Source organism: Balaenoptera borealis (assembly GCF_965194805.1).
Source record: "Balaenoptera borealis genome assembly, chromosome: 3".
Lineage (NCBI taxonomy): Eukaryota > Metazoa > Chordata > Mammalia > Artiodactyla > Balaenopteridae > Balaenoptera > Balaenoptera borealis.
Genome location: NC_138866.1, coordinates 117686885 through 117708783, shown reverse-complemented (window position 1 = coordinate 117708783; position 21899 = coordinate 117686885). Strand labels below are relative to the sequence as shown.

The following is a 21899-nucleotide window of genomic DNA, read 5'->3' as shown; positions in this document are numbered from 1 at the left end:
TGTGATGGGATTAGTGCCCTTACAAGAAGATACATGAGAACCATCTCTCTCTCTCTCTCTCTCTCTCTCTCTCTCTCTTTCTGCCTGCCATGTGAGGACACAGCAAGAAGTCATTCCCCAAACCAGAAAGAGAGTTCTCACCAGGAACTGAATCAGCCGGCACCTTAATCTTAGATTTCCAGCCTCTAAAACTGAGCAATACATTTCTGCTGTTGAGGACACAGAATCTATGGGGTTTTGTTACAGCAGCCAGAGCAGACCAAGACAGACAGCATGTAAGAACGAAAGTTCTTAGAACAATACCTGGCAGCACAGCTATGCTAAGCATGTAATAAAGGGGCAGAAATCACTGGGAAAGGGAATCTGGCATGGAGGCTGTGGCCAGGCTGCCTGAGTTCAAACCTGGCACTGCAGCTTGAGCTGTGTGTCCAGTGACAAACTTCCTAACCTCTCTGTGTCTCAGTTTGCTCACCTGTCGGAGCGAAGGTGGGGGGGGTGATCATATTTCTGTTTCCAGAAGAGGTAAACAACAATATTCAGCTGCTGTAAACAGCAATGCAACCAGGCTTATAGCTAAAACATTGAAATATTTCCATACCAACTAGTAACAGTCAGCTCCTCATCTCCCTGAGGGCCTCCCAGGATCCTCCCAGAAGTTCCCTACAATCTTGCAACTGAAGAGTTCATAACCAGCACCAGGGGCCTGCTCTTCTAAGTGGGTTCATCATTGAATGAAAAAGGGTTCCCAAAATGCTTTGAGAGATGACATCATCATTATTGGAGTAAAACATGCTTTTATTCATCCATCCATTCAATAAATCTTTATTGATCACCTCCAAATGTCACACATGTCAGGACCTGGGGATCTAAAGAGAAATAAGGCCTGGTCTCTGCCCTCAGGAGACCCACAATGTAGCAGGAAAAAAATCATCAGAAAGTAAGAGGCTGTGTAATGGGATGCCCAGGGCCCTGGGGGCTCTAATAAGGTGATTGAGACAAAGGACCAACTCAGTCTGTGCATTAAGGTGTGACACTTTTTGGTCCAGCACTGGTCTGTCTACTTGATACCCACCCTCCCCATGTACGGTTGCCAGATTTAGCAAATAAAAATTCAGGGCACTCCATGAAATAATTTCAGATAAATAATGAAGGATTTTTTTATTTTTTTAGTGTTATAAGTATGTCTCAAAATATCACATATACTGAAAAAAAAGTCTTAGGTGTTTATCCGAAATCCACATTTAAGTGAGATGTTGCATTTTATCTGGCAATCCCATTCCTAGGTCAGTTATAACCAGTGCCCCATTAACTGTCAAATGGGACCCCTTATACTTCTGTCCAGAAGATCATCTCAGATACAGCTTGGTTTCCTGGAGAGAACAAGAAAAGGACAGAACTGGGAGGAAATGAGTGGAGGGGCCCAGATGAGGTGGGCAGAAAATGGAGGTGCCGCAGGAAAAGGAGGAGGATGGCAGGGGAAGAAAGAGAGAGCAGGGCAGGCGGAGCCTACGGGGGGAGCTTCCCCCTCTCTGCAGCTGCCTCTCCCTCCCCCGGCACCGCCCCCCTCCCCCTCCCCCACCCCCACCCCCCCCACCCCCCCCAGCGATGTGGATGTGTCAGGAGGGAGGTGCGGGCCGTCTTGGGAACCTGAGTGTGCTCTCTGAAATGTCAGCAGAAATAAACCTGGCTAATCCTCCGCGATGGCCCGTCACATTAATATCCCTGAAATTCCAAGCGGATTAAAATAACCACGAGCGTGACACCATTTGGAAGGCCGGGGATTTACTTGGAAGCGGTGCCCCATTGGTGAGCATTCCTCTAATTGCTGCTTCGTATAAATAGAGTGTTCTTTAATATCGCCACCAGCCCCAGCTGACAGATTTAGAAGGGAGCTGTCGAAGTCATCAGGGCCCCGGGCCGTGGTAAACCGAGGCTCTATTCGGGCTGTAAATGGGATTCTTGAAGGTCGATCAATCTTACCAAAGCCGCCAACATTGCCTGTTGATCTGTGAGGTCCTGAGTGGCTACAGCTTCCCAGAAATGTGCTTGCATCTGTCAGAATTATAAGCAGCTGGCAGCTGACACCAAGGTCAAGTTTGCTGCTAGTGTGGAAATAGAATCTCCCCAGTACACGAAATGCTACTTAGGAGTATATCAATTGCAGGCGGGTCATTAAGGGAGGATTGTGTGTGTGTGCGCATGTATGTTACAGCCTCGGTTGCCCAGAACCCACTTCCACATTGGACACAAAAGCAGGTGCTCAGATGAATAAAATTAAATAACAATTAGTTCGCAGCAAAATTCTTAGCATCATCATCATAAGGCAGCTTTCACTCTGTCATCTAACAAGTAGTTAAGCACTCCTGCTGACTCAGGCACCGCTCTTGGTTAAGACCTCTCTTATTTAGGGGCTGTGTGGCCCTGGATGTGTTATTTCTTGGCTTTGCTGAGCCTCAAGTTTGCCATCTTTAAAATGGGGATGATAATTCCTACTTCAGAGAGTGTTGAGTACACCTGATGAAATTAGGTCCCTGAAGTGCTGGGACAGGCCACGCTCCGCCTGCGTTAACGGTAACTCATGTCAGATGGCCATCTGGGAGGATGGCAGAGGAGGAGAAGGAGCCAGGAAAGGACGGGTCCAGATCCAGACAGGGTACTCCACGAGGAGTGATTAAAGGTCTAGATCCCAGTGTCCCAAGCTGTGGGGACTCAGGCTCCATCTAGGGGACAGATCTAATTTGGGGGAGGGTTTCACGGCAAAGGCAGTTTCCAGGGTCCATGGATACTTGACCCTCTGTTTGACCCGAACGTGTCCCCAGTCAAGAGTGGGCCCCAGGGAAGCGGGACCTGCTCCCCCCAAGGAGAGGGGCTGGTGAGAGGCAGGCCCCAGAGCCTCCTGCAGCCCCAGACTAAGGGCAAGGCAGAGCCTGGGGGAGCCCAGGCAGTCTTCTGGACTTTGTTCTGGTCCATCGTGTCAACTGGAAGCCTCCTCAAATCTCCAACAAATCTGGAGTCTATTCCCTGTAGGGAATTGGGTCTGGGGCAAGTCAAGCAGTTCTTGGATGAGTTGGCTCATGAGATTGCATCAGACACCATAGGCAAGAGTCAGTTTTTGGCCTTATGATCAAATTCCACCCAAACCCACCCCAATTCCAATTCACTGAAAATCTGTCTAAGTGAGGTGGCTTCTGTAAGAGTCAGCAAGGGATTTATTCCATTCCAGCTGTTGGCATGTCCCTCCCTGTGATGATTCCTGTGTCTGCACCGCACGTTATGTGATTAGAAGTCCTGTTTTGTCCTGTGGCTCTTTCAAGTCTCACTCACATCAGCCTTTGGCAGCTGGACTGAACTTAAAGACCATGAGCTTTGTATCCCTCAGGCTTGGGACTGCACCCTTGTCTGCTCAACTCAGCAGTCCGTCAGTTCTGAGGCCCGCTTTTCACACATTTTAACATCTCTGACATTAGAATGGCCTTATGAGCTGTGACCCCTTGCAGTTATAATTGGCAGCTCTTTTTCTTTCTTTCCTGTTTATAAAATCATAGTGTGTCCCACCATCTATTAAGTCTTAAATTCGATGAATTGACTGTCTGGCCTTTGGCAAGGCCCTTCTCTGTGAACCTGCTTCCAACATCCGTAAACTGGCAGGGCTGTCGTGAAGACAAAAAAAGAGGCCTGTGGGGAAGGCGCCTGCCCTTGGCAGTCACTGGAGGCCAGAGATCTGGACCGCTGTGAGCAGCAAAGCAAATGTTACAGGTGAGGAAACGGAGTCCCAAGGGGAGGCTCTGCCACAGGCAGAGATTTGGGGTTTTCGATGTACAGTTGACCCTTGAACAACATGGGTTTGAACTGCACTGCTCCACTTATACTTGATTTTTTTGTTCAGTGAATGTATAGTCGTTCCTCCCTATCTGGGGATGCAGGGCTGTGGATACAGAGAGCCAACTATAAGGGACTTGAGCATCCATGGATTTTGGTACCCGCAGGGGTCCTGGAACCAATCCCCCACGAATACTGAGGGATGACTGTACTTTCATCAGCCTCATCTCACCCGTGTTCACCCCACCAGGAACAAGAGTGGCTCACGGAGTGTTCAGCCCAGGAGGCAGGAATAGAGGAGGGACCCAGTCTGCTCCTGGACACTCAGCCACTGGTGGGCTGGGGGCAGGACTACCCCCAGCAGAACCCAAGAGGTGGCCACCAGTGCCAGCCCTATTTTACAAAAACTACCTGCCAATGCGCCATCCATCATTTAAATTTTGACCCAGAGTGTGGGTAAGGAAAAACCAATGTCAGATAGTGTTTGGTAATAATTCAAGAAGGGAAGATGCTTGAAACCTTTTTGAAAAAAAATATACTGGATTAGTTTTAGCTGTATTATATCGGAATTAATTTCATAGGGCACAAATTCAGATGGGAAAAAAAGCAAAAGTTTATTTCCCCCTTGGCTCCCATTCCACTTTTGGCAGAACCTCTATTTCAGTCACCTCATGGTCCCCCCTCTCTCCTTCCAGAGGTGGCACCCAGTTGGGGTGGGGGGAACAGGTATCAGAGCACCCAGGGACCATGTCTGGTTCTCTGCGGTCACCTGTCCACACTGGCCTCCGCTGAGCAGGGCATTGGTCCCTGGTGGCCACCCACATGGGCTGGTGAGGTGTCCTTATTTCTGCCGCTCTTGGCCCACGCTTGCACCTGCTATCACATCTCCACCACCCCAGGCATGAGGTCCTCCAGGTTTGCTGGCCCTCAGGCCACCAGCAGAAGTATCCTTCTGCCCCCGCCCCCAATGAGACACCAGAGCTCACGATGCAGCCTGGCCTCACGGAACACTGGGGCTTCTCTATGAAACTTCCAGCCCCCCAACTTCTCTCAGGGGGTAGGGCACCTTTCCCTTCTGTTCTCAGAGCCCCCAAACTATTGGGTGTCCTACTTTCCCCTCAACTTCAGGGTGTGGGTGCATGAAGCGTGTGGCAGGACCGTTCTCAGAATTCCATGTCAGCATTAACTCTTTCCTTCTGAGGCCCCGTTTTTTTGCTCAAGGAAACACTAATCTAATCTGGTTAAATAGGAAAAAATGGTTAACTAACCACACCCTCGTCCTCCCGAGGCATGCACGCTCAGGGTTTAGATGCTCCAAAGGAAACACTTTGAGACTCCCAAACTATATCTGCCGTGAAATTCAAAACCTACATACTCACTTGTTTCCCTCTCTATTTCTGCTGTGATGACTGTATCATGAGGTCAGGGAGTAAAGACTAGGGAAAGGGTAGGAAACATCAAGGAAGAACAGTCCAGGTGAATGTTTAAATGATTTCAAAATTTGATCCTACCATGGTGGGTAGAAATTCATCAAGGTCCATGTTGTGAGTTAAATCAAGATTTGAAACATTTATAGGAAAGAGTACACGTGACTGCATCATGTGAACTGGAAAATAAGCGATGGGGTTTGTAACCTCTCTCTGCCCCCAGCCAAATGGCTGAGCTGCTTTCCTCTGCAAGTCTCAGGGAGAAACGGGCTCCAGGCTTCAGCTGCAGAAGCCAAAACATCCAGAAACCTGTTCTCCCAGACCCTGACGGCTGGGGAGGGGCACACAGCCTGCGCTCAGTCAATTGGCTCTTCCCACGGGGGGCGACACAAAGAGCTGTGGGTCAGTTTCTGGCTCTAGCTGAAGCAGCCTAATCCAACTCCATGGCACGGTCTGGCAACGGGCTCAGCAGCCCGCCCTTGCTGAGTTCCTGCCTGTTTTCTGAACATGGTTCTCCAGGCTTCCAATGGGTTGGCAGTCTCCCTGATAATATGCCCATCAAATCTCTTTCCCCCCTTGGGTTATCCAGCATTGGCGTCTATGGTGTATAGCCAAGAACTCTGGTAATAATGAGTAACTCAGCTCTCCTCTGTGGACCTCAGTGGCCATCTCTATAACGTGAGGCATTTAAATCAGATGAGGGCTTCCCTGGTGGCGCAGTGGTTGAGAATCTGCCTGCCAATGCAGGGGACACGGGTTCCAGCCCTGGTCTGGGAAGATCCCACATGCCGCAGAGCAACTAAGCCCGTGAGCCACAACTACTGAGCCTGCGCGTCTGGAGCCTGTGCTCCGCAACAAGAGAGACCACGATAGTGAGAGAGGCCCGCGCACCGCGATGAAGAGCGGCCCCCACTCGCCGCAACTAGAGAAAGCCCTAGCACAGAAACGAAGACCCAACACAGCCAAAAATAAATAAATAAATAAATTTAAATCAGATGAACTCCACGATCTTACAGTCACTCTGATGCTTTTAGTGCTCTGGGGCTGAATCGCCCAGCCTACCTGGCTGGTTCACACATCCATACCCAAAACTCCAACATGCTCTAGGTGTCCACATTTTGGGGAGTAGTCACCCTCTGCCCAGTTGGCCTCACACTGCATTCCATCCAGCGTGTGGGTGATCCCCCCAAAATGAGTTCTATGATCCTTCAATCAACCAGGTTCCTTTACCGCAGGACCTCTCAGAGCCTTTAGTACACTAGTGTACATTGTGATTCTCCAAGACAGGACTATAGGATTCATAAATCAGCTCCCAAATGAATATTGCTGCAAACACGCTTCCTCACTGCCCATTTCAAGAACTAGAACACTATGTAACCCACTCTGAGAAAACTAGATCCCAGGTGTCACCTGAGGAAAGATAACATCCTGCATGACTTCCAAAACTCTCTCTCACACACACACACGAACTCCCCGGCCCAGCCTGACTCCATTTTAACATTTTTTTTTTCTGCCACTGCTCAGCTTCCTGGATGCACAGGCATAAGCGGTGCTAAGTGCCTGCGGCTGGAGTTCTATGCCTGTGGCAACAGTCAGCGGTGACTCAAGGTTTGGGGTTTCCACTCTCCACGGCTCATTCGTCCTCTGCGCCACTCAGGATGCAGCAAGTGCAAAAACGCGTGTGCTTTCCTGAGCCCCGGGCACTCAGCTGGGCCGAGGGCAGTGTGCTGCCACCCGCCTCACCGAAACCTTGCCATGGGCGACCAGATGGGTCTAGTGTAGTGGCCCAGCCTCGCAGACGGTCCTGGCTTGGCCCTGAGGGAGAGTCTGGGGGCCTCACTGACTCCCACCCCAAGAGAGACAGCTCCACACGTACCACCCCTCCCTCCAATTCTGCAGCAGAACTGCCGTTCAGGAACAGTTCAAAACCTCTTGAAACTGTTTCTGTTTTCAACTTGTACCTTCTCTGGAGAGAACAGCTGCCTTAAGTTGCTTCTCACTGCACAGAGAAGGATTTCCTTGTCCAGCTTTAAGGGGAGCTCCTCAAATGTCTGCTACAGGGCTGGGTGGGAGGCCCCCCCTCCACCGTGCAGCCCTCCAGGAACCCCTGACGGTGATCCATGGCTTCCACAGGGCCTGAGCACCGGTCCCTTTAGCCTCTTGCCTTTCCAAGTTGACGAAGCAGAGTTTTAATATAGTATTTCTTGGAGGTTTTCCTTGTTTGTTTGTTCTTTATTCACAAAACATGCTTGCTACAAAAATGTAGGAAAATGCAATAAAATATATGAAGAGAGAAATAAGAATAACCCACGATCCTGCTACCCAAAGATAATAGTGTAAACATTTGGTCTTGTTTTTCCTAATCCTGTGGTCACATTTGTGTAAATGAGGACTCATTCTACCTCAGGTGACTGATAATCTGGCTCAAATGGAGCTTAAACATAAAAGAGAATTCATTGGTTCTCAGCGCTAAAAGATCCAAGGGTAGGGCCAGCTTCAGGCAAAGCTGGATCAGGAGCTCCCCACTGTCCCCAGGATACCCACCCTCTCCAGTCCTCAGCTTTATTCCCAGGCTGCAGGAATGCCACAGCTTAGCTCACAAGCCTTCAGGCTCAGATCTAGAGGGGAAACCTGAGCATCCTTTCCAGGAGTTTCCACAAAAGTCCTGAACCTCATTCTGATTGTACCAGCCTCCGGTCACATGCCCACCCCTGAACCAATCACTATGGCCTAGGAATGGGAAGTGCCGATTAGCTGAGGTCAAGGTCATGTGCTCCACCTCCAGAGCCCCACCCAGGTCACCTGGACTAAGAGAGGATTAGTAACAAGTGAAAAATCAGCTGTTGTTGTAAGGTGAAGGAGTCAATGCAGGGGAGGGAATAAAGAATAAGTGTGCACTAAAAGTTGGCAGACATCTAGCTCAAAATCTCGAGTGGCTCACCAATTAGCCTTTGAAACGTCTCACTAAGCCTGTCTAGGAGAATTCCCAGTAATATCACCCAACCTACCCAGGATGCCCTCCATCAGGCAGAGACGGACCCACTGGGAAAAGGTGAAAGGATCCTTCACGCCTCTTCTCTCATGGGTCCTGTGTCAGTGACCCAGGCTCGGACCCACCAGAAATGGGGCCAGCTACTCCTCTCTATCTCTTAAGAGCTATTCTTTGAAGCAGAGTGTTGTAACCTCTCCTCACGGTAGCGCTCCCCTTCCTTTGTCACCGTCTGTCCACAGCCAGGCAAGACAGCAGGCAGGCAAATGATAGAAAACGGAAGTCTGGAGCAGGTGGAGAAATGCATTCCGGGGCATGGCTTTCTCACCGGCAGCTGGAGCTGGGGCCAGAGGGAAGAAGCATAACTGCCAGCGTGTGCTGGGGTTCCCTGCACCCCAGCAGCAGCTTCAAGTGTCCAAGATCCCAGGGCGGGGATGGTGGTGGTGACAGAATCCCACCCCAGCACAGCACAGATACACCAGGAGTCAGGGACTGAGCTGGGAACCCTCACACCAGCCTGCCTGCCCCAGCTATAGATCTGAGAGAAACACTATCTACCTCCCCAGTGAGCTCAATAGAAAAGAAGGCGTGACCTGCTTAAAAGAGGAGCAGAAAGCCTTAGGGAGAGAATATAGACTTCATTTCAAGCTGAAATAACGAGGTAATGTGAAAAGGGAGACAGGTGAAAAGTGGAAGAATTATAAAGTAACCAAAAACATAATAGCTGAATTAAAAACCACTTTGGAAGAAGGTAATGAAAAACAGACTTGATGACCCAGAAAAACAAATCAGCAAAGCAGAGAAAGAACTTGGCCAGCTCTCCTGGGATACAAGGAAAAAAAAAAAAAAAAGGATAAAGAGGTGACAGTTATGAGAGGAAGACGAGAGACACATAGGAGAGCTGAGGTACAAATGTTAGAGCTGATTTCTTGAGCAGACAACCAAAAACACAAACTTTCGGCAAGGGGAACCAGGAAGGACGAGGGAGGTGCCATGTTGAGAAGGGGAAGGGCATCTGACCGTTGGTACAGTGTACCCAGGCTATACAGAGAGCTGGGAATTCCATGAGCTGAATTGTGCCTGAGTTTTGGGCAGTCTGGCTTCACTTGCCTACAGGCTCAGTTTCAGCCTTGTGAATTCCATTTTTATCTGCAGTATCACGGAGATGTGAGATGTATCATGGGGGATGCTTACGCCAGATGCAAGGTACCAGGAGTTGGGGGAAACTGAGCCGCTGTAAGGACCCTGGGCAGGCTCATAGGGCCAAAAGGCATGCGAGCAGGCAGCAAAGACAACTGTCTTCTTCATTCTGCCAAAGGGAAGTAGCAGCACCAGCCAAGAAAGAGAAATGGCCCATGAAGAAAGGGTTTTGCTCAGCAGAGTAACACATTCAGGACAACTCTGGAAAATAAAAGTCTGTCAGCCTGGAAATCCCAGCAGTTCTAATGAGGTTGCATTCAGCAAGCAGATGAATCACAGAGTCTGGGAGATGTGGAGGGTGGCTGACACCAGAGAGGCCATCTGGCTGGTACTCTCAGCCCAGCCCGTGCGTCCCCCAGAGCTCGGCCCCAGGATGGATCCTCCAAGAAAGCTTGCTCAGCCCTGAGGCTCAGTCCCAACCCCTGGCAACGCACCACCCCCCCAGTGCCCTCCACACACCTGCTGGTGAAGGAGAGGGAGAGCTCTGATTTCTGCAGTCAGAAGTCTTAAAGTTCTGACCTTGATGTGCTTGGTGACTGTCCCTTAAGATCTCGGGGCAAGGTCGCTGTGGAGGAGGAATCCCCTAGGCCAGCTCCATCTCCCTTACAGAGCACTCTGACGTCCAATGAGGCATTCAGTGGGAAAGTGCTCCGAAAAGGAGAAAGTGATCCAATGATGGAGGTTAGAAGGACTCTAAGGACATGGAGAGTGAAAAGAAAGAACCTAAGAGAACATTCTAGAATGCGCATAGAAGAGGAGGGAGCAATATCAGAAAGCCAGCATCCTACTTATAAGAAAAGAAGGAAAAATAAGTCTCTGAGGCTTCTTAGTGAGCAGGAAAGATTCCAGAAGTCCCGACTCTGACACTAGCTCTATGACCACCCCCAAGCCCCGTCTGTCCCTCTGATTCTAGTCTGTGTGATTTGTGTCGTCAGCTTTGAAGTGATGGCACACGAGGCTCAAAAACAAACTCCCGAAGTTATATATAGAAAAGGAAGGAAAAAAGGACCATTTTCCATCGGGTTGAAAATGGTGTCCTGTCGAAGGAGGTCAGAATAAAAAGGGAATCCTTCTCCTTTGGCTGTACATCTGCTAACACAGCCCTTGCTCTGATTTATTTTTTCAATCCCAAGGCAAGAAGCAGCCCTTCAAGGGATAAAGAGTGGAGCCAGACATCACAGGAAAGGACCCCAGCCCTGGAGGCAGGAGATTCAGGACCAAACACCACTTGCTGTGTGTGGCAATCGTGTGCCTGCCCTGGGCCTCAGTTTCCCCTTCTATAAAATAGGTGGGGTGGATCGGAAGATTCTCATCCCTCCCATCACCCTTCTTTAAAAAAACGGAGCTTTAGCGGAATAATTGGGAGGAAGGAAGTCTTTTGTTAAACAATGTTTTATTCATTTTCTTTCTAGATATCCTGCACAAATAGATTTAACCTTCTATAAGCACATACATGTGGTCATTGTCATGTGTGCTCATGTCTGTTTTTAACTCTTTTTTTTTTTTGCATGGCTCCTGTCTTCACTCTGGAAGATCTTTTAGGACCTTTCTAGCTCTGGTGGTCATATTTCTGGGGCCAGAAAAATTCCAGGGAAAGGGGAAAAGAAAGCAGACAGTGCCACGGGGCCACGGTTACGCGTGGAGCTAAGCGCTGAGTCGGGCTCCACGTCGGGTGCTTGCTTGCTCCAGGAGCATGATGAGTTTGCAGCTCCTCTGCCTGTCTAGCCTCCCCTCCCCCTGACTCTGACCATCTCCCCCACCCTGATTCCAGAGCAGGTCAGAGCTCAGATCTGAAAGCCAGGCCATATCTCAGTTTGGCCTCCACATTCCCAATCTTTCATGGAATCTGGGGATCAGAGAAACCACCAGAATCACTCGGCCCAGCCCTCTCTATCAAGGCGAGTAGCTGTCCATCCTCCCTGGAAAACATCCGGTGGAAAGCTCGTCCCACCCAGCTTCCTGCAGGGAGTGGAGGCTGGTGCACGCCCAGATTTTTCAGGCCAACTGGCTCATTTCTTTCCACCTTAGAAATCTCTGGAAGCTAGGATGCCCACATCCTGGCTCAACTCTTAGCCATCAGTTCAGCCAGGAACTACTGCTTCCAGGCAAGAGAAAGCAAAGCAAACACAGAAAGTTCAGCTAGATGAACAAACCATTCCCAGTAGGAAGAGGGTGGCCGGGAGACACGTGAACATATTTTCAATCTTGGTGAAAAGCAAGGAAACCAGAATGAAACAATGATATGCGCTTGGCACATGTGAGAAAGGAAGAGGTACAACTCTGTGGGGACGAGGGTAGTGGGAGCCTGTCGAGAGCAGCAGACCCTCGTGTGGAGAGGCCCAGGGTTACGGCAGGTGCAAGGCAAACTCTTAGCAGGCACTTGCCTCTGGACTCAGCAGTCCTACCTGGGGGGGGGGGGGGGTGGTCCATCTCAACCGAATAATAAAGAATGGACTCAAATATCTGAATTCAGGAATACTCATTGAAATTAGAAAGGACCCACTTGTCCATCAAGAGGGGATTGGTTGAATTAACTGTGGTACATCTATGGAATTCTTTTAGAATCAAAGTTATACAAAGGTATACATTAACGTAAAAAAAGATGTTGGGCTTCCCTGGTGGCGCAGTGGTTGAGAATCTGCCTGCCAATGCAGGGGACACGGGTTCGAGGCCTGGTCTGGGAAGATCCCACATGCCACGGAGCAACTGGGCCCGTGAGCCACAATTATTGAGCCTGCGCGTCTGGAGCCTGTGCTCCACGACAAGAGAGGCCGCGATGGTGAGAGGCCCGCGCACCGCGATGAAGAGTGGCCCCCGCTCGCCGCAACTAGAGAAACCTCTCGCACAGAAACGAAGACCCAACACAGCCATAAATAAATTAAAAAAAAAAAAAAAAGATGTTCATGAAATATTGTTGGGTGGAAAAAACAGCTTACACAGTAGTCCATCCAGTAGCATTTCATTTCTGCTAAAAAGTCTCATATATAGCATGACAGTTCAGAGATAAACATTCTTCTGGACGATAAATATTTTAGCTACATTGTTTGATTTTTTTACATAAATAGGTATTACTTATAGGGTATGAAAACAATAGCAAAAGGAAGAAGCCATCCCAAGGAAAGGGCTCCTTCATCCCAAGGGGAGGAATGGTCTGGAGGACCATTTGTGCTTTGGGTCTTTCCCTGCAAAGCGTTCCCCGGCCAGTGGAGGGGGAGGCAGCGAGAGAGATGGGGTGAATGTCCCTCCTAACCTTGTGCAGGCATGAACCCTGGAGCCAACGCCTTTTTCCCTTTCCCTCTGTAAAAAAAAAAAGGTGCTGTAGCACTTTCCAGGAAGCCTCTATCTCCGAGTCCTCACTGTACCTTGTTTTTCCCCTCCGGTCCTCCCTTCCTCAGCAAGGACCCTGTGCTGTGTTGTCTGTCCAACACAGAGGCCAAGAGCAGAGCTGCCTGTCTGGGTCTGAACTCAGCAATGCCACGTCCCAGCAGTGTGGCCGTGAGCCGTCTGAAAATGACTCTTCCTACTTCGGTTCCTTTTTAACTGTGATGATTGAAAGTGATTGGGTTGTTTGTTTTTTTGTTATTGAGCTGCATGAGCTGCTTGTAAATTTTGGAGATTAATCCTTTGTCAGTTGCTTCATTTGCAAATATTTTCTCCCATTCTGAGGGTTGTCTTTTGGTCTTGTTTATGGTTTCCTTTGCTGTGCAAAAGCTTTTAAGTTTCATTAGGTCCCATGGGCAGAAGACCTAAATAGACATTTCTCCAAAGAAGATATACAGATTGCCAACAAACACATGAAAGAATGCTCAACATCATTAATCATTAGAGAAATGCAAATCAAAACTACAATGAGATATCATCTCACACCGGTCAGAATGGCCATCATCAAAAAATCTAGAAACATAAAATGCTGGAGAGGGTGTGGAGAAAAGGGAACCCTCTTGCACTGTTGGTGGGAATGTAAATTGATGCAGCCATTATGGAGAACAGTATGGAGGTTCCTTAAAAAACTAAAAATAGAACTACCATACGACCCAGCAATCCCACTACTGGGCATATACCCTGAGAAAACCATAATTCAAAAAGAGTCATGTACCAAAATGTTCATTGCAGCTCTATTTACAATAGCCAGGACATGGAAGCAACCTAAGTGTCCATCATCGGATGAATGGATAAAGATGTGGCACATATATACAATGGAATATTACTCAGCCATAAAAAGAAATGAAATGGAGTTATTTGTAGTGAGGTGGATGGAGTTAGAGTCTGTCATACAGAGTGAAGTAAGTCAGAAAGAGAAAAACAAATACAGTATGCTAACACATATATATGGAATCTAAGGAAAAAAAAAAAAAGGTCATGAAGAACCTAGGGGTAAGATGGGAATAAAGACACAGACCTACTAGATAATGGACTTGAGGATATGGGGAGGGAGAAGGGTAAGCTGTGACAAAGTGAGAGAGTGGCATGGACATATATACACTACCAAACGTAAAATAGATAGCTACTGGGAAGCAGCCGCATAGCACAGGGAGATCAGCTTGGTGCTTTGTGATCACCTAGAGGGGTGGGATAGGGAGGGTGGGAGGGAAGGAGATGCAAGAGGGAAGAGATATGGGAACATATGTATATGTATAACTGATTCACTTTGTTATAAAGCAGAAACTAACACACCATTGTAAAGCAATTATACTCCAATAAAGATGTTAAAAAAAAAAAAAAAGAAAGTGAGAAAGGAAAGGAGAGGGGAGGGGAGGAGAGGAAGGAGAGGGAAGAGAGGGAGGCAAAAAAGAAAAAGTATAAAGCTTCTAAATGCAATGTGGAATCCTGGATTTTATCCTAAAACAGGGAAAGGACATTAGTGGAAAAACAGGGAAAATCCAAATAAAGCCTGTAGTTTAGTTAATGCTAGTATGTGCCTGCTAACATACTAATGTTAGTTTCTTGGTCGTGACAAATGTATCACAATTACACCGGGGAAATGGGTGTAGGGGAGCTCTATGTGCTCTCTTTGCAACTTTTCTGTAAATCGAAAATTATTCCAAAATAAAAATTTATTTAAAAAAAAAAGTAATGTGCTTAGAACAAGGCCTGACACAAAATAAAGTCAATGAATATTGACTCTTACTTAACTATTTCATTCTGTTTGAACTATGATCATCCAGATGTTAATTATTTTTGCAGGGGTATCAAATTATTTTGCACATCCCGCAGAACCTTCTATGGTGCTGGACACCTGGGGGCTCTCAGTGGCGATTCACCTCTTGGCCTTTATTAATTCCTACCCCTTGCCTCTGCTTTCTATTACCAAGACCTTGATTTTATGTTCTCTTTCTCTCAGATTTCGCATATGTAAGCTGCATATTATAAGTTGGATCAAAATTCTTTGCAAGTAGTCAGGCTATCAATAGGTAATAAAAATATTCGTAAATGAATTAATCTCCTATTTTTACCTGCACTGCACACACAGTGCAGGTAAACCCTTTATGATAATTATAAGATCCTGGGATGGGAAAGAGCATGGGTTTGGAACCAGAAGAGCCTTGTATTTGTGAATCCCAGACTCACAGCTCATGGGTCATGTGACACTGGGCAAGTCATACGCCAGGGAAAAAAGGGGTTGTAAGCAGCCCCTCCATCCCTGGGTGTTCTGAGGGTTTGCTACAATAAGCCCTGAGCAAAGCTCCAGCTCACTGACTGCTCTCTCCCTCTGTAAACCCCAGGAGACGGCTTTCGCCCACAGGGCAATCCAGGCCTGGGACCAAAACCTGCCCAATGGGGGACCCACCTCTCCCAGCCAAGCCATCCTCACAGTCTCATGTACCACCACAGCCCTACGCGTGACTGGCTAGTCTAGTTGCCCGGCCTGGTCTTCTGGCCTTCACCCAGGAAGGGAAGTGGGCCTAACGCTGGGTGCCATGGCCTCACCCCTGCCCAGACCTCCCGTTCCAGGGGTGCTCACCAGCCCCCCTGCACTGCCACGTGGTTGCACAGAACTGCAGAAGAAGACCACCATCTCACCTCTGACTCGCTAGCAGATGGACCCAGTCGCTTGGGTGCAGAATGACACATGAATGGTATCTCTGGTGATGAGGGGCAAAGGGAAGAAGGGAGTAAGTGGGTGAAAGGAGCCCTGGGGGCAATTCCCGTGCCTAACTCTGGAGCTTAGGCCCTCGTCAGAGGAGACACACCTTCTTGCCCATATCTGGCCCAGGCATGTGTTCACCATTTTATTGCAGAGAGAAAGAGTGGTGCTTCAGAAGAGAGGGAGCTCAACATAAAGTCCGAATCCATCCAAACGGGTGACCTCTCTGCCTTCTATATCCAGGTGAAGGCGGGCAGGTGAGAGGCAACCTGCCCAGGCCCATTCCCTCGCTTGGCTGATCCCACCATTCAATTCTCCATCCCTCATTTTCTTTCTAGGTCAGTCCTTGGACATTTCCAATCCAGGTCCAAGTGTTGACTTAGTTCATGGGGGAATTATGCCCTCCAAGAAGCACCAAGTGGGGCTGGTGGGTGGGAGAAGACTTGGACACAAATCCAAGGTGGATATTTCAGGAGGTATGGGGCAAAATGAATGATGAATATAATATTTGCTATGCACCAAGAACTGCATTGTCTCGTTTAATTCGCATGAGGATCCTGTGAGGAAGAATTTTTATACCTGGGGAAAATGAGATGCACAAAGGTTATGGAACTTACCTAAAGTCACGTAGCTAGATAGCCGTGGTCTTGGGATCTTGAACCCAGTCAGTCTGGCTTCAGAGCATACATGTACCCTTGGTCAGGATGCTGTAGGAGAAACTCACAGGAACTCAAAGGAGTCTGTTGGGCTACCACCTGCGGAATAAATTTCAGGTGGATAGAAATCAGCTGTCCAGGCAACTATGATTTCATTTCTGCAGGGGCTGGAGGGTAGGAGACAAGAGCCGCCTCAGGGAGCCTTGGACTGGCCTCAGACAGCCCCATAAGCCTCCTCTGATTCCTTCAAGGCTGGAAGACCGAGGCCTTTGGATCCTAATCCCTGTCGCTCAGGGTCAAGACAGGCTGAAAAGGGAATGGCCACAACAGGTCCAGGAGTCAAGAAGGAATACGTTAGGTCAGGAATAGGGATGCCTGGTGCTGATGGTCAAGGCAAGACAGACACCCACCACCAAGTGAGAAGTCGAGGCAGCAGCACAAAGCTCAGCCCCAGGAGGGACACATCATTGACGTCATTCCTGCCTCAGCCAGGGAGCATCTTACATCCTCTCTGCTGGGCCAGGAGCTGGGCTCAGGCTGGGGCCTGCCCAGAGCTGCCTAGTGGAAGGAAGTGAGCCACAGCAAAAAGTTACAGAATATATTAGCAGCAACACTTATCAGGCATCTACTGTGTGCCAGGCTCTGCACTAGACATTTGACATATGTCTACCCTTCTCATTTTTATTTATTTATTTATTTATTTATTTTTGGCTGTGTTGGGTCTTCGTTTCTGTGCGAGGGCTTTCTCTAGTTGTGGCAAGTGGGGGCCACTCTTCATCGCGGTGCGCGGGCCTCTCACTATCGCGGCCTCTCTTGTTGCGGAGCACAGGCTCCAGATGCACAGGCTCAGTAGTTGTGGCTCACGGGCCCAGTTGCTCCGCGGCATGTGGGATTTTCCCAGACCAGGGCTCAAACCCGTGTCCCCTGCATTGGCAGGCGGATTCTCAACCACTGCGCCACCAGGGAAGCCCTACCCTTCTCATTTTAATCTTCCAAACTACCCTGTGAGGTCTGAATAACTAGCGCCATTTTACAGAGAGACAATGAGCTGCAAGAGGGACGACGGCTTGCCCAGGGCCACACAGCTTCTACGTAGCAGGATCAGGATTCAAACTCTGGCCAGCCTGGCTGCAAAGTCCAAGCTCGCACCCTCTCACCAGGCAGCCTCTGTGGGAAGGAGACAGGGTGTCCCTCCATCAGGCGGGCCCTCTTTCCCTCCCCCATTCTCACCACCTTCTACCAAGGCATTTCCACCACACTTTTGCTCTTGTTCCAAAGTCGGCCTGCTCAGTTCCATGCCCCTGTTGGCAGCAGCTGCCCTGCAGGCCTGAACGGTGCCTTTTTTCCATTTGCTCTCACAACCCTGCTGTGAGGGAGACCAGGCAAGGATGTTCTCCCATTTTACGGTCAAGAAACTGAGGCTCAGGGATAAACAAAATGGTTAACCAGCAACACCCCGTCATCCGGGATAGGATGGGACAGATCCAGACCTCGAAATCCAGTGTCCCTCTGTGACATCTCACACTACTGCCTGCGAACCCAGGTGTGTTGGTGACTCCACAGGTCTTCAAACTTCTGTAGCTCACGACGGCCAGCTTACAAGGACTGCCTGCATCAGGGCTCTGGTGCCAAGTCCTGCCGGGGTTCTGCAGGTCCCTCCGGGGTCCTCCCCCAGCCAGGAGGCCTCTTGCCCAGTTGCCATGCGGGGACTGAGGTGTCCTGAGGCAGTGAAGATGCTGTGAAGGAGACCGGGGGGGTTAGTGGTGGGTGTGTACGATCCCCCTGGATGGCAAGTCCTTCTTCAGGGCTCTTGCTGCTTGGGAGGCCCCCTCTGATAGGACGGCTCAGTGGGGAGGCACCTGTCCGCCAGCACTGCTCCAGGCAGGCCCTCGTGGTCCTGGAGAAGCGCGGTATGAAAACCGCAGGGAGGACTCCCAAGGAACCCCAAAAGCCCACGGGTGGGCCATCCATCTCTTCTCCAAGAGTTTGGCTTCTGTTCTCTAATGTTTTTCCCTCTAGGAGACAGATAGCCCAGGTTAATTTGGGGGTTGTTTCAATCCCATCTGACAAGTGAGGAAACCGAGTCTCAGATAAATAAAGTAATAGCCAGTTAGGAAAGAGATGGAGTGAACACAGATAGCCCCAAGCCCGGAGCAGCCCCTCCTGCTGCGTGCCATGGCTCCACACTCTCCTCTGACCCCGGGCCTCATCTGGAAGTTTCCTTGGCACAGAGTAGACAGAGAATTTGGCTCTGCGTCCGCCCTTGTGAACACTTGGTTTGCACACCATCAATTTTTTTTTGTTTTTTGTGTGTGTATACTATGAGTTCTATTTTGGCTGGGAAAAGATACATAGAATTACATACATGTATATATGTATAGAAACACTCCAAAAGATCATGCAGCAAATCTTAACGGGAGTTCTCTCTCAGATTATTCATAATTTTAACTTGTTCTCTGCTTATTTGAATTTTCTGATTCATCTGAACATTTATTACTACTATAACCGGTTTTTTTTTTTGTCAAAGCACTTTTTTTCATTTTTTTTAAACATCTTTATTGGAGCATAATTGCTTTACAATGGTGTATTAGTTTCTGCTTTATAACAAAGTGAATCAGCTATACATATACATATATCCCCATATCTCCTCCCTCTTGCGTCTCCCTCCCACCCTCCCTATCCCACCCCTCTAGGTGGTCACAAAGCACCGAGCTGATCTCCTTGTGCTATGCGGCTGCTTCCCACTAGCTATCTATTTTACATTTGGTAGTATATATACACCATCAATTTTAACCCAGAGCCTCAGGTTTCTGGAAAGTGTTGGGTTGAGGGAATTCCAAGACTTCAATTGACCTGGAAGGAATTTCAGGAGACGGCGCTGCCTCTTTCAACTTTATCCACAGCCCAGAAGGTCTGCCTGAGTCAAAGACTTGCTCCATCTCACTAGGGAGGATTTTCCCAAACCCCACCCCCCATTCCTTCTTTCCCTCCTTCTCTCCCTTCACACACAACATGAAGTTTGCAAGGGAGCAGGGCAGCCAAATTCCACAAGGTTTAAATCATAGTTCCATTTCACTCTGGTACTTGGCATTTTCAAAGAGTCACAGATTGTGAGAACTTGAAAAGACCTTATTGATGGATTTGACCGACTCCCTCTTTTAACAGCTGAGGAAGATGAAGGCAGAGAGGGGAGGTGCGTCACCGGGGTCAATCGACGGGTCGGCACAGGGTCAGGGCCAGAACGCAGAGCCCGGGTCCCCTAGGCACTGCCCTTCCCGCTCTCCACTCAGAATCACATGATGTGGTCACTGGAAGAATCGACAGGAAGCATGGGGTCAGGGCGAGGGTTGGAGACAAACTCGAATGCCATTGGGGCCACAGGGTCACGTCAGAGGGAAAGGAGAGCCAGGACACGGCAGGGAGAGGGGTGGTGACAGTCACACAGACTACTGTCCTGCGGGCCCAGGATTTCTGGGCGTTCTGACTTTTTTTAAAGGACGTCTATAAAATACAATTTTTAATGTGAAATATTCCAACTTTTAAATAGAGAAACAATTCAAGTTTAAAAATGAAACGCCCGAGACTAACTGGTAACCGGAGATGGAATCCAACTCCATCCCCTTTTAATAGATGAGGAAACTGAGGCACAGAGTAGAGGCCATCAGAGACCACACGCAGACCAAGGTCCAGCACGGCTGAGTCATTTCTGGGGAATCCGGCCTCCGGGTCGCCCGTCCCATCGGCTCTGATCATGGGATGGCATTCCTCTCACAGCCCCAACTTCACAGGTCTTAAGTGATTTGCCTGGGGTGGGGCACCTTACCCTGGGCCTCTATTATGTTTTCCCTATGGTCCACATTCCCAAATCTCTCGAGTATTTTTTTTTCTCAACGTGTCCCTTTAAGACTCCAAAGTGGGCCAGAATATTCCGAGACCCTCTGAAGGCTGGGAAAGGCTGCAGACACCCTTGCCCTCGGCCAAGTCCTTCCCACAGGCCACCCCCTACCTCTGGACATTCTGCCCTTCACAGCCCAGCTCAAAACAGCACAGCTGACACTCCAGAAAAATCTCATAAAGCCGAATTAGGAACATGTCAACGAAAGAGGAAAATGAGATCATGTCCACACTGTCACCTTTCCCGGCTGGCTAAATCTGTCAGCAGGCCGTCAGTCGCCAAGCCCTCCCTGATCCCTGCTACGTGTCCAATCCTGCGCCTGAGACCGGGGCATGGGGCAGTTAAGGGAGGAGATGACACAGCCTCGTAAAACCAGAGAAGAGAGTCAAGGGCTAAGATGAGCATTGACGATAAGAAGGGTCTGGTGAGTGCCAAGATAGGGATGGCTAAAATAAACAGTGGTATAGCAGACAGAATGGGTCTGGAGCTATCTCAAAGAATTGATAGAATTTGTGTAAGTGGAGTCGAGAGGAGAGGACATTCAAGGTGTCAGGCAGGCACAGAGGTGGGGCGGGATGTGGCATGTTGGGAGAGCCTGGGGGCTCAAGTGGCCTAGCTGCCCCAGCTCTTGGATGAGGCCCTTGATGGTTCTAAGCTCTGCTTCCTCACCCACAGATGAGGGCTTGGACCAGGTGAGCCCAGCTTGTTCTTTCTCCTTGAGCAGAAAATCTGTGCTTTATTCTCCAGCTCCCAGCTTATACCTAACGTATGTACTCTTTGAATGAATGAATGAGTCCTTGAATATTTAACGTAAACATCAACCCAATGAGAAAAGTATGAGAACAGATACCCGAATAAGATAATTTTGGGTTTAAATTGTTTCAAGACATTTCCCCATCAACCTTTGTGGCATCCCCATAGCAACCGTGGAGGCAGATAGTATGGGTTTCATTAATCCCACTTGACAAGTAAGGAAACCGAGGCGTGGAGTGTGTTGGGAGGGGTCGGTGACTTCCCTGAGTGGTGAGTTTGGGAAGGAACTGAGCCCCATGGCTCTGCCCTTCTGGATTCTCCCTCTTGGGGGTCTGCCTGCCTGTACCGAGGGCACCCTCAGTCCTGCTACTGAGAATTGGGCCTGCAGTCAGCCCGTTGTGTCTGTGCTTGGGTGGGAAAGTCTGGCTGATTCAGGCGGGGTGTGAGCAGCCCCTCTGCCCACGAGCCTGAGCCTTGTACACATATGTAGCACTTACCAGAATAAAGCTGACATTTTGATCTCCCTCTGAGTGACCCTGCAGCCACCTCTCAATGTGTCCTGAACTCAAGTGGGGCAAGATAAGGGGTGTTGTTTATTGTTTCTCTAAAACCTCAACAGAAATGTTAAGCAACTTAGATAATCCACGACCTTACCTGGGGTCCTCTGGCGATTAACCATCCTCCTCGTTCCAGTTGGAGGAACCCTATCAGAGAGGAAGGGGAGGAGTGGCCTGGTGGGCCAGATGCACAAGATTGTTTTCTGATCCTGAAAGTTTGGGAAACAATAATGATTTAAAAGCCTATCAGATTCTATTCTGCAAGACTTATCAGAACCATCAATATGCTGCTGTGCTTGGTCGATCTCCCAGTAGAGATAGATAAAATGTGCATCATTTTCCAGACTTATTGGAGTACAGATTTTTTTCTCAAAAATCAATGTGAGGGTCCAGTGTTCCACAATTCCACGTTTGGGGAAATGTTGCTCCTCACAGACGCATTCCCTCACTCCCAGGCCAAGTTCATGCCAATCTCCTTCTGCCTGGGTTCGGCTCTTCTTTTGTGGCAAAGACTGCTG

At 49.0% G+C, this 21899-nt stretch overlaps 1 long non-coding RNA gene across 1 annotated transcript in view; it reads left to right on the top strand.

The window, feature by feature from the left end:
- LOC309624858 overlaps positions 1–17756 on the top strand; it is a 78375-nt gene extending 60619 nt beyond the window's left edge. The window contains exons 3-4 of the long non-coding RNA XR_014242172.1: positions 12038–16840; positions 17145–17756. This is a non-coding gene — a long non-coding RNA (uncharacterized lncRNA). The remainder of the gene's footprint in view (positions 1–12037; positions 16841–17144) is intronic.
- Positions 17757–21899: the final 4143 nt, after the last annotated feature.